We start from the raw sequence: 17,285 nt of genomic DNA on the forward strand, positions 1-17,285 counted from the left end.
GGAAACAGGATGCTGGACTAGATAGACCTTGGGCCTGATCCAGCAGGGCATCTCTCTCTCTCTCTCTCTCTCTCTCTCTCTCTCTCTCATCCACCACACCCTAATTCAAAAACAGTGAATGATAAGAGATAACCTCAACTGAATATGGAATCACATTTCAGGGAAAATCAATGGATCTAATCAAAACAAGCCACCCTCAACCAATATGCTTTTTGATTTGAATTTAGTTCATTGGATAATAGGTGAAAAGCCAGGCAATAACGCAATGAAACATTAGTCTCGTTCACACGACCACCAAAGAGAGTAGCAGCAGCATCCGGCCAGGGTGGGAGAGCCTAGTGTGTTCCAATCTGGGTCGGGCTTGCCCATCTGGCCCAGATTCCGCCTCATATAGGGACACATGCCTTGCCTCCTTCCTTAATGATTTGGTGCACATGACAGCCAATCATTAGTGTATATGGCTCCCCTCCGCTGGCTGGGTGCTTTTCCTGCTCTAATGGTGGTCGTGTGAATAAGTCTATTCTTTGATGGGTTGAGATATATGGTCCCTTCCAGCTCTTCATATCTGTGATTTACTCTCTCCTCTTTTGTTTTCCTCACCCCCGTTTCCCTGCCCCACTACTAAAGCTCTGCTGACTCAGTTAACGTCTACTGAAGCCTAAAATTAACCTGCCAAAGTTGCAGCCATCTGTTCCACTGGCTTGACTTTTCATGCCAGTGGTTGTGTTACTAAGTTGTCACTGGTATTAGTATCAGTCAGGGAATGCAGCGGACCATCTGAGGGGAAAACAGATGTACAATTGCCACTGCCCAGAGTGCCGGCGAGCCCTGAATAGTCTCCAAAATATTTTTTGTTTTGTTTTTTGGCCTAAAAAAATAATGCAACTGGCTTGTATCAAGGCTTTAGAGCACAGGCTCCAGTTTTGCACTCGTCAGAATGTTTTAGAGCAAAATTGCTCTCTGTCTAGCATCTTCAGGTGTAAGAAGCTGAAGAAATTGGTGATGATCGTTAGAGCTGAGTGGGTCTTTCTGATTCCCTTCCATTATTGGATCTGGCCATGGGTTGGGTTTGGCCAACATTGCCCTCCATCTTTCTTCCATGTTAGCATGGGGAATTTCTTAAATGAATTCTATAACTGGCACATGCGCAGTAGGCCACACTGCTCAGTCCCTTCTCTTCTTTTGGGTCTTTGTCTTCCAACCAGGGATCAATGCTCACAAGTGCTTGTGTGCGTGGGGGAAACATGGTGCAAAAAGGAAGCTCGGCGTGATCATCCAATCTCATTGGTTGAGCAATGTGCCACTTATGGGTATCAGCAACCTAGAAAAAGAGGGAGTGTGTGTGACACAAATGAACAGAAAGGACTACTATATTTACCTGAATACAAGTTCATTGATGTTAGAAATGGGGGGCGGGGGCGGGTTGTGTATGGTTCATCTTAAATTCAGAGGCCTCTTCCTTTTGAGCAAATACAGGTATAACCTATATCTAGCCCGCATTTTCAAGGGGGTCATCTTAAATTCAGGGTCATCTTGTATTCAGGTAAATATGGATAAAATTGTGGCAAGGTTGCACCTGCATGGTGATCTGTACAAAGTTCGTAAATTTTTTTTAAAAAGGAAGCCTAGCAGACTAGAAGTATATCTGAGCTGACTGACAAACAAGATCAGGTGACCCAAGTTTGAGAATTCCTGGTCTAAGGAACATAGTAATACAGGATGCTGCCATATGCTGAATCAGACCATTGGTCTATTTAGCTCAGTATTGTCTTCACAGACTGGCAGTGGCTTCTCCAAGGTTTCAGGCAGGAGTCTCTCTCAGCCCTATCTTGGAGATGCTGCCAGGGAGGGAACTTGGAACCTTCTGCTCTTCCCAAAGTGGCACCATTATCCCCTAAGGGGAAGATCTTCCAGTGCTCACACTTCTAGTCTCCCATTCAAATGCAACCAGGGTGGTCCCTGCTTAGCTTAAGGGGACAAGTCATGCTTGCTACCATGAGACCAGCTCTCCTCTCCTAGAAGAGAGGAGTCCACTCATAATATAGGACTCGTTTGGACTCAGAATTTGGTGTTTTTCATTGGTAACATCTAGCTACTTATCTCTCTCAGTGATATGCCTGAACTTTAAAGCAGTGACACTATAGGACGGTCCTCCTCCTCCTCCTCCTCCTCCTCCTCCTCCTCCTTCCTCTCTCTCTCTCTCTCTCTTTCTCTCTCTCTCTCTCTCATATAGGACATTTCTAAAGATGGAAATAACACTTTTCAACATGACTCTCTTGTTCGATGCCTCTTATTATTCATAACTCTTTCTCTAAGTGTGTTGCTGCTTCTAAACGTTAACTGTCTTTTCCAATGAAGTTTCATATGCATATTCATGAGTCAGGACATTTGTGGTATGGCTCACTAGAGAATTTGTAGTCTCAAGGAAATGTTCCCCTCTAGCCATCTTTGCCTCTACAAAAATGTCATCTGGCAGGTGGTAAGGTGAACTCCAGATTCCTGCTGGAAAACGAGATGCAAATGTGTTGCAAGCAGAGGTCACGTCTAGCTTCTGCAGAGGTGAGTTTGCCACCTTCGTTTAGGTGATGTGTGAAGAGAGTTTGCTCATGCAGAGGAGGAAAGAGGATGTTAAGGACGAGCAGTTTCCAAAGCAGGGACTTGGACTGGAGTCCTGGGACACAGCCAACAGTGTGCATGAAACCGTTGCATCCAGAAATGGTGGCATGCATCCAGTTGCATGGAGACAACCTGCTGTACCAGTTCCAGATCCACAGTAGGAGGGTTGTTTTCATGATGATTACTAGAGTAGGAGAAGCCTTCCGAGCTTAGTTCCAGAGATGTGCACACTCCCGATGGGCCATCACAGGAGAGGAGAGCAGGTGTTGTGGTAGGAAGCACGACTTGTCCCTTTAGCTAAGCAAGGTCTGCCCTGGTTGCATATGAATGGGCTAAGCTACTTTTCACATGATGAGTGTAACATGTAGCCAGGCTTCAAGAATCCACTTTATAGGTTCATCCACAACCCTAAGATCAGTTAAGAGTAGATTCACATTAGCAGCAGATCTCCAAGGTCTCAGCCAGGTTTCCCCCAGGGAACGTATACCTGGAGAAGCCAGGGATTGTACCTAAAAAGCATGTACTTGACCATTGAACTATGGCTGATCACCAGAAGAGCACATGAACTGATGTGTACTGACTTAGAGCATTGATCCATCTAGACCAGTATAGCCTACTCTAATGGCAACAGCTCACCAAGGTCTACAGGAGGAGAGCTAGTCTTGTGGTAGCAAGTATGAATGGTGCCCTTTGCAAAGCAGGGTCCATCTTGGTTTGCATTTGAATGGGAGACTATGTATGAGCACTGTAAGATATTCCCCTTAGGGATGGGGCTGTTGTGGGAAGAGCATCTGCAAACTTGCCTGCAGAAGGTTTCAAGATCCCTCCCTGGCATCTCCAAAGAGGGTTGTGAGTAGTGTTCCCCACTAACAGGGATTTCCAGGTGTTGTTGACTACAACTCCCATAATCCCCAAGCAAAAGCCATTGCAGCTGGGGATTCTGTGGTTTGTAGTCAACAGCATCTGAGAATACCTCTTAGAGCGAACACTGGTTGAGAGAGACCCCTGCCTGCAACCTTGGAGAAGCTGCTGCCAATCTGTGTAGACAATACTGAACTAAATGGACCAAGGGTCTGATTTGTAGAAGGCAGCTTCTTATGTTCCTATGAACAGTAGGGATGTGCAAATCGATTCGGATACAAATCGATTTGTACCCGAATCTAGCTGATTCGGGTGATTCGGAGACAAAACGAATCACCCCTGTGGTCCATTGGCTAGATTCGGGTACAAATCGAATCACGGCTGATTCGATTCGAATCAATTCGGGTTTCAGATCTGTCCTATTAATTCCCCCAGATTCCCAGCTTTCGTTTTTTTAAAAAAGCTAAGCTCTAGCCCTTATAGAAGTGGAGTTATGGAGCAAAATGTGTGGTCACTATTTTCCAAGTGTTCGGATTCTTTGGTGTATAATAACTTTCACTCAATGAATCCTTATGAGGATTCATTACACACCTTCATTTCTTCTATTCATTTTGACTGTCTTTTAGACAGTGCCAATTGTCAACTGCCATGTGCCAACTATACCCCACTCCCACCCACAAGGCAGTGAGGTACTACTCAGTTTAAGTTAAGTGCCTAATGGGTAGAGGCTACCACCCAAATTGCAGAGGGATTGGGCAAAGGGCTGGTTTTTGGTGAATTGTTGAAGTTTTCCATAGGAAATCATGTAGGTTTCAGCAGCCCTATAACTGCACTTGGGGGGTGCTGGGGTGGCCCAGAGTGAGTGGTGGTGTAGTGAACAGAGGGTGCCAGCCACCCCATGGGTTTCTAGCCCATGGTTCAGGGTTCAGGGTTCTGTTGTTTCTGATGTGTTCTGAGAGTAGAGTCTCTGGTAGCAAATGAGATTTTCAATACAAACCATGAATCCACTCTCATTTGCTACCATAGAATCTATACTCAGACCACTTCAGAAACAACGGAACCCTGTACCCCATGGGTTAGCAACCCCATGGGAGTGGCTGGCACCCTATGTGCACTACACCACCACTCACTCTGGGCCACCCCAGCGCCCTCCAAGTGCACTTATGGGGCTGCTGAAACCTCCATTATACCTTATAGGGGAAAACCTTAAAGATGAGTAAACTTCAACTATTCACCAAAAAACAGCCCTTTGCCCAATCCCTCTGCAATTTGGGTGATAGCCTCCACCCATTAGGCACTACCACCTCACCACACTCTTCCACCCCAGATCCCACTTTATGCCCCAAATCTTCCTCAAAGACACTAAACCTTCAACTAGTCACCAAAAACTAGCCCTTTGCCCAATCCCTCTGCAATTAGAAAGCCAGCGTGGTGTAGTGGTTAGAGTGCTGGACTAGGACCAGGGAGACCCAAGTTCAAATCCCCATTCAGCCATGAAACTAGCTGGGTGACTCTGGGCCAGTCACTTCTCTCTCAGCCTAACCTACTTCACAGGGTTGTTGTGAAAGAGAAACTCAGGTATGTAGTACACCGCTCTGGGCTCCTTGGAGGAAGAGCGGGATATAAATGTAGTAGTAGTAATAATAATAATAATAATAATGATGATGATGATGATGATGATGATGATGATGATGATTATTAGGGTGGTAGCCTCCACCCATTAGGCACTACCACCTCACCACACTCTTCCACCCCAGATCCCACTTTATGCCCCAAATCTGCCTCAAAGACACTAAACCTTCAACAATTCACCAAAAACCAGCCCTTTGTCCAATTCCTCTGCAATTTGCGTGGTAGCCTGCACCCATTAGGCACTTAACTTAAACTGAGTATTACCTCACTGCCTTGTGGGTGGGAGTGGGGTGTAGTTGGCACATGGCAGTTGACAATTGGCACTGTCTAAAAGACAGTCAAAATGAATAGAAGAAATGAAGGTGTGTAATGAATCCTCATAAGGATTCATTGAATGAAAGTTATTATACACCAAAGAATCCGAACACTTGGAAAATAGTGACCACACATTTTGCTCCATAACTCCACTTCTATAAGGGCTAGAGCTTAGCTTTTTTTAAAAAATGAAAGCTGGGAATCTGGGGAAATTAATAGGACAGATCCAAAACCTGAATCGATTCAATTCGGATCAGCCGCGATTCACATCTGAATCGAATTTGGGGTGATTTGGATGGGTCAGATTCAGATCCAAATCGAATCAGGGCTGTTTCGATTTGGTTACAAATCGAAATACAGAAAATCTGAATTGCACACCCCTAATGAGCAGTTCTGCTCTGGGACATGGGCATCAACCTGTTGCATAAAAGGCAAAGTCGGGTGTTTACTCCAAGTCGGTGTTTACACAAGCAGGATACCTACAAAATCAGGCTGTTGCACCTTTGCATAAATCTTGGCTTCTAAGCCAAGATTTTTGCAAAGGAGCACCAGCCTGATTTTGTAAGTATCCTGCTGGAGAGATTATTCAGAAAGTTGGCATTTTTCTGGGCATAGGGGCAGATGACAAATTGACCACCTCCCCACTCAGTTGCTTGAACCCCAGTGGCTATTTGATGGGAAGATACTTTCCCCATATTTAGTGCTTTTCTTTATCAGCATCAATCTGCATATAGATATATGTAAAGAGCATTTCCCCCTTCCTGTGTAAGGTGAGAATTCTTCTGATTAAGACAGTTGCCACTTTGGTGACCTCTGAATATTGTTTGGATTTCCCTCTCCCAGCTGTAACTTTGCATATGAAACTGATGCCTATTAAAAACCTGACACTTTGCATATTGTCTTGAAGGGGACCAAACTGAAATGGGAGGCGACTCATTTTAAATCAGAATGAAGGGTTTAAAATGGCATCACCGGGGGATCATCAGCTCTCTTTGAGCCATGGCACTTCTTCTGTGTTTTGATTGGGTAATGGGGACTCATTTAAAATCAGATGGAGGGGAGAAGGTGTCCCTGACATACATGGAAGCGGGGCGGGTGTGCAGCAATATATATGGTGCACATTTGCGGCAGCTGGCACAGAAGGTCACCGCTCTTCCAGCCTTCCAGATCTGTGCTCTGCTCCATGAAGAACAATGAAAAGGATAAATGGTATTGACTCTCCAGGAATAATTACGCATCTAGGCTGCCTGCAGGGCAGCAGGGGCTAGCAGGAGGGTGGGATCCTGCACCTCTCCCCCACAGCCCTTGCCATCTGCTCTCGGCTGCTTAGCAGACATGTGGTCTGCCGGGAGAACCTGACAAGGCCTGTTCCGCTCCCAGCTAGCGGCAGACCTCGATCCCCACCATATGCTGAGGGGCCCAAAGGACCGGGAGCCTGGCTGGGGCTACTTGGCTTCCCAGGCTATGGCGGATTAACGTAGTAGCAAATGTAGCATTTGCTACGGGCCCCGCGTTTTTGAGGGCCCCACACGCCCGGCTTCCAACTGGGAATTAAAGCTAAAAGTTTACCTGTTTTATTTGGTTCATTTTAGATAAAATATCCCTTTTCTGCTAAATGTGCCTTTTAAGAGAAGGCCTAGCACAGCATCTGTCCAGTGGCTGTTGCTGGTGCCTACCACATTTTTCTTTTTAGCGTGTGAGCCCTTTGGAGACAGAGAATCATCTATCCACTCTTTATTTTTCTCTGTAAACCGCTTTGAGAATTTTGATTGGAAAACAGTATATAATTGTTCACTGTTGTAGTAAGTGTGAGTTTGTGGCTTGTACGATCTCATCAGGAACCAGACAGAGTTCCCAGGTAAAATGTACCTATTATTACACCCATCTGTTTTTCTGCTTTCCAGTGAGTTGGAAGCAACAAATGGTTGACTTATTAGAACCTCCCAGAGGCGTATCTAGGGAAAATAGCACCTAGGGCAAGCACTGAAATTGCGCCCCCTGTCCAAACACCTGACACCCATCTTTCAGATAACTTTACTATAATATCAGCTGAAAAATATAAGTCAATAATCTTTTAAAATTTCAAAACCTATTTAGCAGTGGACGTAGCCAGACCAAAAAATGCAGGAAAACTACAAATTTCAGTATGCTGCGGCTCATGAAATACCCAAATACTATGTGGAGGTGTACTTGGAAAACTAAACAGAAGTGCCTGTCTAATTCTCTACTATGCATTGTAGCATCACTATTACATAAGTTTTAAAAATAAATGGAGAATTTGACTTTCCCCAGATACTCTGAAAATAATTAAAGGATATGCAGAGTAAAATGTGTCACTGCTTGGAATATATTCTAGTATTTCAGAAAGACAGTTCAAATGAGAGAAAGAGAGCAAGAAACTCCCAGTGGGCCTTAATACTAAGGATTTCACACTGATTCAAAGACAAACTCACAATTAATAACCATATTATTAAGATACCACATTTAACTTATCATAAGAAGCAAAGTAAGAGCAAATGAATACAATCCTAGCTCATAAGCTTCAGCTCAGTATTCACAAGCCTTGATTCTCTATACATAATGCCAAACTGAATATGTGTACAGTGACTTATTATATTAAGTTTTTTTTTTACCTGTAGCCCCTTTGGGGTGCTTCCTATAGGTTGTGGGAGGGGGTGTCTGCAAAGGTTACCTCTCCCACCGCTGGCCTCTAGGGCCTCGCAGAGACCATTTGAGCATGTGCAGTGGCCATTTTTTAAAATAATTGTTCTTTTAAAAAAATGGCCGCTGAAAACAAAATGGCCACCGCGCATGCTCAAATGGCCTCTGCGAGGTCTGGCATGGCATAGGGCCTCACAGAGGCCATTTGAGCATATGCAGTGGTCATTTTGTTTTTAGTGGCCATTTTTTAAAAAAAAAACAATTTTAAGAATTTGCGCCCCCTTCAAATGGCGCCCAGGGCACGTGCCCTGCCTGCCCTACCCTAGATACGCCCCTGGAACCTCCCTGCTATTCTAATGAATTTCCTTCCTCCTCAATGAGGCCATTCAGGGCCTGGAAGCCACAAGTTTTGATGTAAACTGCTCTGAGACATTTTTGGAAGGGCGGTATATAAATCAAATGAATAATAAATATATAACGTAAAACTGGGAATTGAGGAGGCCCACACATACTCTATAGTATCTACCCAAGACTTACACCACTCATTTGCTCATCTAAATGTGGAAAGTGTTTAGTTCTGATCTTTGGAACATAGAAAGCTGCCTTATACTGAGTCAGACTCTTGGTCCATTTAGCTCACCATTGTCCACACTGACTGGCAGCAGCTCTCCAAGGTCTCAGGCAGGACTCTTTCCCAGCGCCACCTGGAGTTGCTGCCAGAGATTGAACCCAGGACCTTCTGCATGCAAGCAGATGTTCCCCCAATGAGTTATGGCCCCCTCTCTTACGGGGAATACCTTACAGCAGACAGTGGTCACATGGAGTCACCCATCCAAATGCAAACCAGGGGAGACCCTGCTTAGCAAAGGGGGCTATTCATGTTCACGACTGCATGACTAGCTCTCCTCCCTTTGCCTGGATGGGAGCTTTCCTTGAACACTCTGAGCTTTGGGCAGAAAAAGCAATAAACGGATATAATAAATTTCTCGGTTGCTTGGAAGTTTTCAGATTCTAAAAATCTGTGGGATAAAAAAAGATTTGAAGAAGGGATGGGTTTCCTAAACCTGTGCAGCTAAGAGTTTTGCGCTCTCTCTCTCTTTTTTGGACAGCTCAGCTGTAAGGGGGCTGATATATAATGGAAGTTTTCCATCTCTCCCCTTTTAACACACCCATATCAGAAACCTTATCAACAGCAGGCAGACTGCAGGATTACATGTAAATCGAGTATCAAAGGCTAGAATTTGAATATTAGCAATGCTGAATATTACTCTTGTGTTCCTGAGAGGGCTTCACAGTGGATTAAAAAACAACCAGGCCCACATCTTTTGCTGAAAGTTTCTGCTTTCACTGGGGTTTTAATACTGTGTTATTACTTTCAATGATGCTATGGATTTCTGACTCTTTTAGACAACCGCAATCATTGGGCTTTACATTTTGACAAGATCATGTCAGAATGGAAATGAAAACCATAAGGATATAACCAAATATGCCCATTAACAAAGTGCTTCATTGTGAATGTAGGAAAATTGTATTTTTAACTTTTGGCATCTTTTACTGTTCAAAATGCGAAGCACATTGGAATTGCTTGCTTCCTTCTTTGGCTGTTAAACTGCCCTTTTAAAAAAAAATCCTCAGTTTTTTAATGGTGTAGAGCAGGAGTTTTCAACATGGGTCCCCAGATGTTGAACTACAACTCCCATCATCCCCAGCCCCAATGGCCAAAGACTGGGGATGATGGGAATTGTATTCCAACAACATCTGGAGGCCCGAGGTTGAAAAGCTCTGGTGTAGATGGACTTCCTATCCAATCACCAGGAAATTTTATTCATTTGTTCATTCATTCATGTATTCTATTTACTATGTTAATATCTGGCTCTTCCTTTAGCCTTTAGCCATAATGGCTGGGGATGATGGGAGTTGGAGTCCAACAACATCTGGGGACCCAAGACTGAGAACCCCCCGGGCTAGAGTCTGAATTGGATGTCGCTGCTTTGAGTGTAACATGTAGCCAGGCTTCAAGAGTCCATTTTATGCGTCCATCTAAAACTCTAAGATCTGCTAAGAGTAGATTCTCGTTAACAGCAGATCTTCAAGGTCTCAGCCAGATTTCCCCCAGGGAACGTTTACCTGGAGAAGCCAGGGATTGAACCTGGAATATTCTACGTGCAAAGCATGTACTTTACCATTGCATTATGGCTGTTCTTCAGAAGAGCATGTGAGTACTGACTGAGATGTGTACTGACGGAGAGCATTGATCCATTTAGACCAGTACTGCCTACTCTAATGGCAACAGCTTTCCAAGGTCTACAGGAGGAGAGCTAGTCTTGTAGTAGCAAGTATGAATGGTGCCCTTTGCTAAGCAGGGTCCACCCTAGTTTGCATTTGAATGGGAGATGACATGTGAGCTCTGTAAGATATTCCTCTTAGAGGATGGGGCCGCTCTGGGAAGAGCACTTGCCTGCTTGCATGCAGAAGGTTCCAAATCCCCTCCCTGGAAGCAACTCCAGATAGGGCTGAGAGAGACTCCTGCCTAGAACCTTGGAGAATCTGCTGTCAGTCTGGGTAGACAAGACTGAGCTAGATGCACCAATGGTCTGACTTGGTATATGGCAGCTTCCTATGTTCCTATATCCTATGCAGAGGTCTTCCCAAGACCACCAGCACTGGAGATGCTAGGAATTGAACCTAGGGAGCCCTTCATACACTCTGCCACTGAGCTGTAGCCCATCAGCATGAACCCATCATGTGCTGCTCCTGCACTGATTTTATGTGGATGTGTTTGCTTCTTACCCCAGAAACTGCAACTTCAACAAGTATTATCTCGGTCCAGCACAGGCACCTGAGCAACAAATGAGCAACAAATGATCGATGTCCTCTTTTCAAATGGGTGGGCAGGCATCTTATGCCTTTTAGGCCTTGTTTAAGTCAAAATATGTGGTCAAAATATGGCCACTGATAAAAAAAAAATAGTTGCCAACATCGATGTACGTCTTGAAGTAGTAAATTCCATAAGAAATGGAATTTCTCATATTCTCTTATATACTCATTGGAATTTCTCAAGAATTGGAATTTCCCAGTTCTCATATAAGAACATAAGAACAGCCCTGCTGGATCAGACCCAAGGTCCATCTAGTCCAGTCTCCTGTTTCACACAGTGGCCCACCAGATGCCGCTGGGAGCCACAGGCAGGAGTTGAGGGCATGCCCTCTCTCCTGCTGTTGCTCCCCTGCAACTGGTATTGAGAGGCATCATGTCTCTGAGGCTGGAGGTAGCCTATAGCCACCAGACTAGTAGCCATTGGTAGACCACTCCACCATGAATTTATGTTTCATGCTAGACCAAAGTAGTAATCCTGAAGGAGGATTCCCAAATCTGGGTGGCCTGATTTGCATAGTAAGCAAATTATGCGGCAACTAATTTGCATATTTATTTATTTATTTATTTATTTGACAGATTTGTATACTTTCCCCTTCTTCTCTGCCCTCCCATTACATCCAGAGTAAAATCGAGGCAATCCGGGCAGTGCATTTGAAATCCATGTAAATCCAAGTGGAATTTAGCAGCCGGGGGGTGGGGGGAGGACCCAAAATCCAGGGGGAGGACCCCAAATCTGGGGGCTACCCTAAATTCCAGGGGACATGGCAAGGCGATCCCAAAGTCTTCTCCTAAGACCGCCCAAGTCTTTCGAGGACCTGCCCGCAGCGAGACGGGAAGCCTGCGATCTCTTCTTTTGCCCGGGCCAGTATTTCAGCCATGAGACAAAAGCCAGACTGATTCAGCGATTCCCCACCTTATCCTCTTCCTGCGCTTCCTTGCCATAACTCCCCCCCGCCCCCCCCCCCGGTCATTGTGTCATCTGGCAGCTGCAGGGACCAGTTGCTAGGCGACAGCCTCTGGCACACAAAGGGCTCCGGCTGGGGAGGGCAGTGCTGCCACTTCCAAACAGCTGTGCCGAATTTCTGTTTGCCTTTCCCCCATTGTTGCTCATCGCGGGGAGCCGAATCAGCATAAAGCATCTAATAGGGATGAAAGGCCGGCAGTTACTCTGGGGGCTTTCTTCTCCTTTCTGGCCCTTTCTTGGGCCAAAACGATGGCACACGGCTTGGCTCTGTTGAGCTAAGGCCCAGGCGGTGCAACCAAATGCAACAGACTCAGCTTCACATCTGCTTCTCGTCCCCTTTGTTTTGGGGGTGCTTCTGATGCAACTGGGTTTGCTGTCACGGACATGAGCCCACTTCCCGCACAGCAGATCTGCCTTCCGCAGGTGCCTCTGTGGACAATGCAGCAACAGGAGAGTGTGAACTCTTGCCTTGAGCACCCCCCTCACTCTGTTCCGACATTTGCTTCCATCCTGGTGCAGATCTTCCCTGCTACACTGCTGTGAAATCGCCCCTGTCAGCAATGCAATGGGGTAGGGCTAAGCAGGGTCTGCCCTGGTTGCATATGAATGGGAGACTAGAAGTGTCAGCACTGGAAGAGATTCCCCTCAAGGGATGGAGCCGCTTTGGGAAGAGCAGAAGCTTCCAAGTTCCCTCCCTGGCAGCATCTCCGAGATAAGGCTGAGAGAGATCCCTGCCTGCCACCTTGGAGAAGCCGCTGCCAGTCTGTGAAGACAATATTGAGCTAGATGGACCAAAGGTCCATCTAACCAAGATGAACTCAGTATATGGCAGCTTCCTATGTTCCTATTCACCCAGTGTGGGTCAGCTTGTGAAAAATGGACAGCACATGGGAAGCCAGAACAGAAGGCTTCAAGGAGGGGAGGGGAGCTGGTCTTGTGGTGGCCCACATCATGGACTGTCCCCTTTGCTAAGCAGTGTCTGCCTTGGTTTGCATTTGGATGGGAGACAGCATGTGAGCATGGTAAGATATTCCCCTTAGCGGGGAATACTTCTGAATGACTCCATTTCAGCCCTCCAGCTGTTTGGGGGCTAGAGCGCCCAGCGTCCATCAGCCACAATGCTATGGAAGTTGTAGGCCGACTCCTTCAGGAGGGCCAAAGTTGAGTAGCCCTGCCTTAGTGGCCGGGGCCATAGCACAGTGGAAGAGCATCTGCCTGTAGAAGCTCCCACGTTCAGTCCTGGCATCTCCAGGAAGAGCTGGCGAAAAGCTGCTGCCTGAAACCTTCAAGAGCTGCAGCCAGTCAAAATTGACCAGGACTGCACAGACCAGCGTAGACAAGGATGTTGCATTACGCCCTCCGGATGTTTTTGAATGACAAGCCCCATCATCCCCAGCCACAGTGGCCAGTAGCCAGGGCAGATGGGAGTTGTAGTCCAACATCTGTAGAAGGGTCAAAGTTCTGCAATCCTGGTCTAGTCAACACTGAGCTAGATGGACCAGTGGTCTGATTCCATATAAAACAGCTTCCTATATTCCGGGGAAGGGGCCATATTTCAAATGTTTAATGGTGAAGGTCCCAGGTTCCATCTCTGTGGCACCAGCAGCAAAAGCATCTAAAGCAGAGCTGCCCAGCTTTGGTCCTCCTGCAGATGTTGGCCTACAACTCCCATAATCCCTAGCTATTGGCCACTGTGGCTGGGGATTCTGGGAGTTGTAGTCCAAAAACAGCTGGGGGGATTTGAACAGGCCTGATCTAAAGCAACAGGTCCGCAGCTGCACAGCCCTCAGGGTCATGTGTTCAAGTAGTGCAGGCCATTTCCAGGGGAAGGAGGGTGGGGCAAAAAAGACCCCTTCCATGTGCAGAGTGTATCTTGATGCTTTGGTAGCGCTCTGTAGCACGGATGTTTCTACCTGACGCCGAGCCGCATGGTCAGTGAGGGTGTCAGCCTGTGATATAGATGTTCTATGTTGCATTATATTTCAGATGTCATCATTCCAATGGGGAACGACAGACAGACGGCCGTCGAGACAGATGGTCCCTAGCCCTGGGCACAGGAGTGGGTGGGCCGTTTGTAACCTGCATATTCTAATCCCCACTCTAATCCTCTTTAACTCACTTAACCCATGTCAACAATTGTGATAATGCTTGTGTACCTTGCGGGGATTTTCAGGAGATCTGTTCATTAGCTGCATACAGACAGTAGCTGGCCCTCGATGGCATATGAGGACAGGAAACCCGAGACTGGTGTGGCATCTGCTGTCTTGTGTGCCAGACCCAGGAGACCTCCAGAATGAGGCTTGTCTCACCAGGTGGCATGAACGTAGTCCTTGCGCTGAATCATGACAGTTTCAGTGGCCTTTGGCTTGGCTAGCATTGTTCCATCTCTTAGGAACATAGGAACACAGGGAGCTGCTTTATACTGAGTCAGACCCTTGGTCCATCTAGCTCAGTATTGTCTACACAGACTGGCAGCAGCTTCTCCAAGGTTGCAGGCAGGAATCTCTCTCAGCACTATCTGGAGATGCCACCAGGGAGGGAACTTGGAACCTTCTGCATGCAAGCAGGCTGATGTTCTTCCCAGAGCAGCCCCATCCTCAAGGGAAATATCTCCCAGTGTTCGTACATGGAGTCTCCCATCCAAATGCAACCAGGGAGTACCATGTTTAGCAAAGGGGACAATTCATGCTTGCTACCAAGAGGAGAGTTGGTCTTGTGGTAGTAAGCATGACTTGTCCCCATAGCTAAGCAGGGTCTGCCCTGGTTGCATATGAATGGGAGACTAGAAGTGTGAGCACTGTAAGATATTCCCCACAGGGGATGGAGCCGCTTTGGGAAGAGCAGAAGGTTCCCTCCCTGGCAACATCTCCAAGACAGGGCTGAGAGAGATTCCTGCCTGCAACCTTGGAGAAGCCTCTACCAGTCTGTGAAGACAATACTGAGCTTGATAGACTAATGCTGACTCAGTATATGGCAACTTCCTATGTTCCTATGAATATCTTTCAAGTAGCCACCCATCCAAATGCACACCAAGGCAGTCCCTGCTGAGCAAGGGGGACAGTTCACACTCACCACCACAAGACCAGCTCTCCTCTGGGGCTCTCACCTTTCTCATAAGCCTCAGGTACCTTCTGTTGGTAGAGAGTGGGAGTCAATAATCCAACCCCAGCACAGCATCCCTCCAGTGGCTGTTGCTAATAGCTGCCTTTGTGTTTCTTTTTAGAGTGGGATCCCTTTGGGGACAGGGAGTTATCTCATTCATGTATTATTTGTTTTTCTATGTAAACCGCTTTGGTTGAAGAGCTGTATATAAATAACTGTAGTAGTAGTAGCTAGTATGGACCAGTCAGCTGATTTCTCTTTGTCCAGAGGGGAAGAAAAAAATGTCTTTTAATGGATGGTTTGAGCCCACTTCACCAATGCTTCCTATATCACAAAATCAGCACAGTCACAGCACCTTGGCATCCTTGCCTCTTTTTGGGGTGGGTGATGATGCTAAGGTTTGTGTGTAGGCTCTGCTCTCATAAGCAGATTAGACCCTCCAATTAGCATAGGATTTGACCGAGCAGATAAGACCACTGGCCCCCTGTGGTTTGAGCCTTTTCTTTTTCTCTCTCCATCAAGCAGTGCAAAGCACCTTTTTGTCGAGCCAGACACGGGAAACTTTGTGCCAAAGCTCAAACTCAGCACCTGTTTCCAGGGAGGGGGCCATAGTTGTGTGCATACTTTGTCCACATAAAGAGTGCATACTTTGTCCACAGAAGGACCCAGGTTCGATCCCTGACCTCTAGTTAATAGGAGTCCATGTAGTAGCAGGGTTCTGAAAGACCTCCACCTGAGAGCTTAGAAGGAAGAGGCTTTGCTGGTCAGGGATGGGGCTGTAGCTCTGTGGTTGCTTTGCAAGCAGAAGATTCCAGATTCACTCCCTGGCAGCATCTCCAGGTAGGACTGGGAGAGACTCCTGCCTGACACCTTGGAGAGTCAGTGGAGACAATCCTGAGCTAGGTGGACCAAATGGCCAAGGAATGCATTCAAGTTCCAAATGGCCAATGGCCATTTGGAAATTCGGTGTATTCCAATGGCCATAGGGGTGGAACCAGTGCATTTCAGTGCCATTTCCTGTCATTCATTTTAGGATGAGGCTGTTGCTCAGTGGTAGAGCATCTGCTTTCATACAGAATGTCCCTGTTTCAATCCCTGGCAGCATACGAATATGAATATGAATACGAATATGAATACGAATACGAATACAAATACAAATACAAATACAAATACAAATACAAATACAAATACGAAGAACATTTATATACCACTTTTCAACCAAAGTTCCCAAAGGGGTTTACACATACAGAAATCAATCAACCAATTAATTAGATGGCTGTGTATCCCCAAAGGGCTCACAGTCTGAAAAAGAAACACAAGATAGACACCAGCAACAGCCACTGGAGGGATGCTGTGCTGGGGATGGAGAGGGTCAGTTGCTAATCCCCCTGCTAAATAAAGAGAATCGCCACTTTTAAAAGGTGCCTCTTTGCTCAGTTAGCAGGGGTATCTCCAGGCAGGACTTGGAAAGACTCCTGCCTGAAACCTTGGACATCCGCAGCCAGTCACTATAGTCCATACTGAGCTAAATTAACTAATGTTCTGATTTGGTATAAGGCTAATGCCTATGTTCCTAGGACAGTGATCTTCACTGTTTGTTTAAAGTGGGGGCCACTTTGGCAAAAACAACAACAACAACAACAACAACAACAACAACAACAACAACACCGGCAAGAGCTATTTCCCACTGTGCTGACATCCACAGAGTACTCTGCTTTTCTCAGTGCTGGGAGGGTCTGCTTGTTGAAGAGACAGAGCCCACTTATAGAAGCTGTATGGGGAAAGTTATAAGTACACTTCCCAGCATTCTGTGCACGCCTTCCAAGATGGTGCAGGGGTTCAAGAGGGTTCAGTTTTCTGTAAGGGAGCCCCTCCAAGCACTGGGGAAAGTGCAGCAGTGCTCAGTGCGAAGGGTCGCCTCTGCATGGCGCCAGGGAGACTGTGCAGAGTATTCCGCTTTGGCTGAAGCTTCACACAGGCCCAATAAACAATTAGTCAGGGGTCTGCATATAAGGTTGATGGGGGCCCCCACTGGCCCCTGGGCCTTACAGTGAAGAACACTCTCCTAGTGTATGCTAGAGCTGTGCATGAATCACATTTTTTCTACCCTTTTCAAATTTTAATCGAATTCTGAAAATTCAGTTCCAAGTTGAATCAAATCCAAATTTGGTCCGAAAATTCAATTTGAATTCAATTTGACCCTGTTTTTGCATCTTTTTTCACCAATCGAGGGCTTGGATGGTTTTAAGAAAGGTGC

The 17,285-nt window shown here is 46.3% G+C and overlaps 1 protein-coding gene across 4 annotated transcripts in view; it reads left to right on the forward strand.

Moving 5' to 3' along the window:
* Positions 1-17,285, forward strand: part of DCX (doublecortin) — a 94,392-nt gene that overhangs the window by 20,786 nt on the left and 56,321 nt on the right. The gene's annotated exons all lie outside the window — the stretch shown is intronic.

This window comes from Hemicordylus capensis, chromosome 11, assembly GCF_027244095.1.
Source record: "Hemicordylus capensis ecotype Gifberg chromosome 11, rHemCap1.1.pri, whole genome shotgun sequence".
NCBI classification, from domain to species: domain Eukaryota; kingdom Metazoa; phylum Chordata; class Lepidosauria; order Squamata; family Cordylidae; genus Hemicordylus; species Hemicordylus capensis.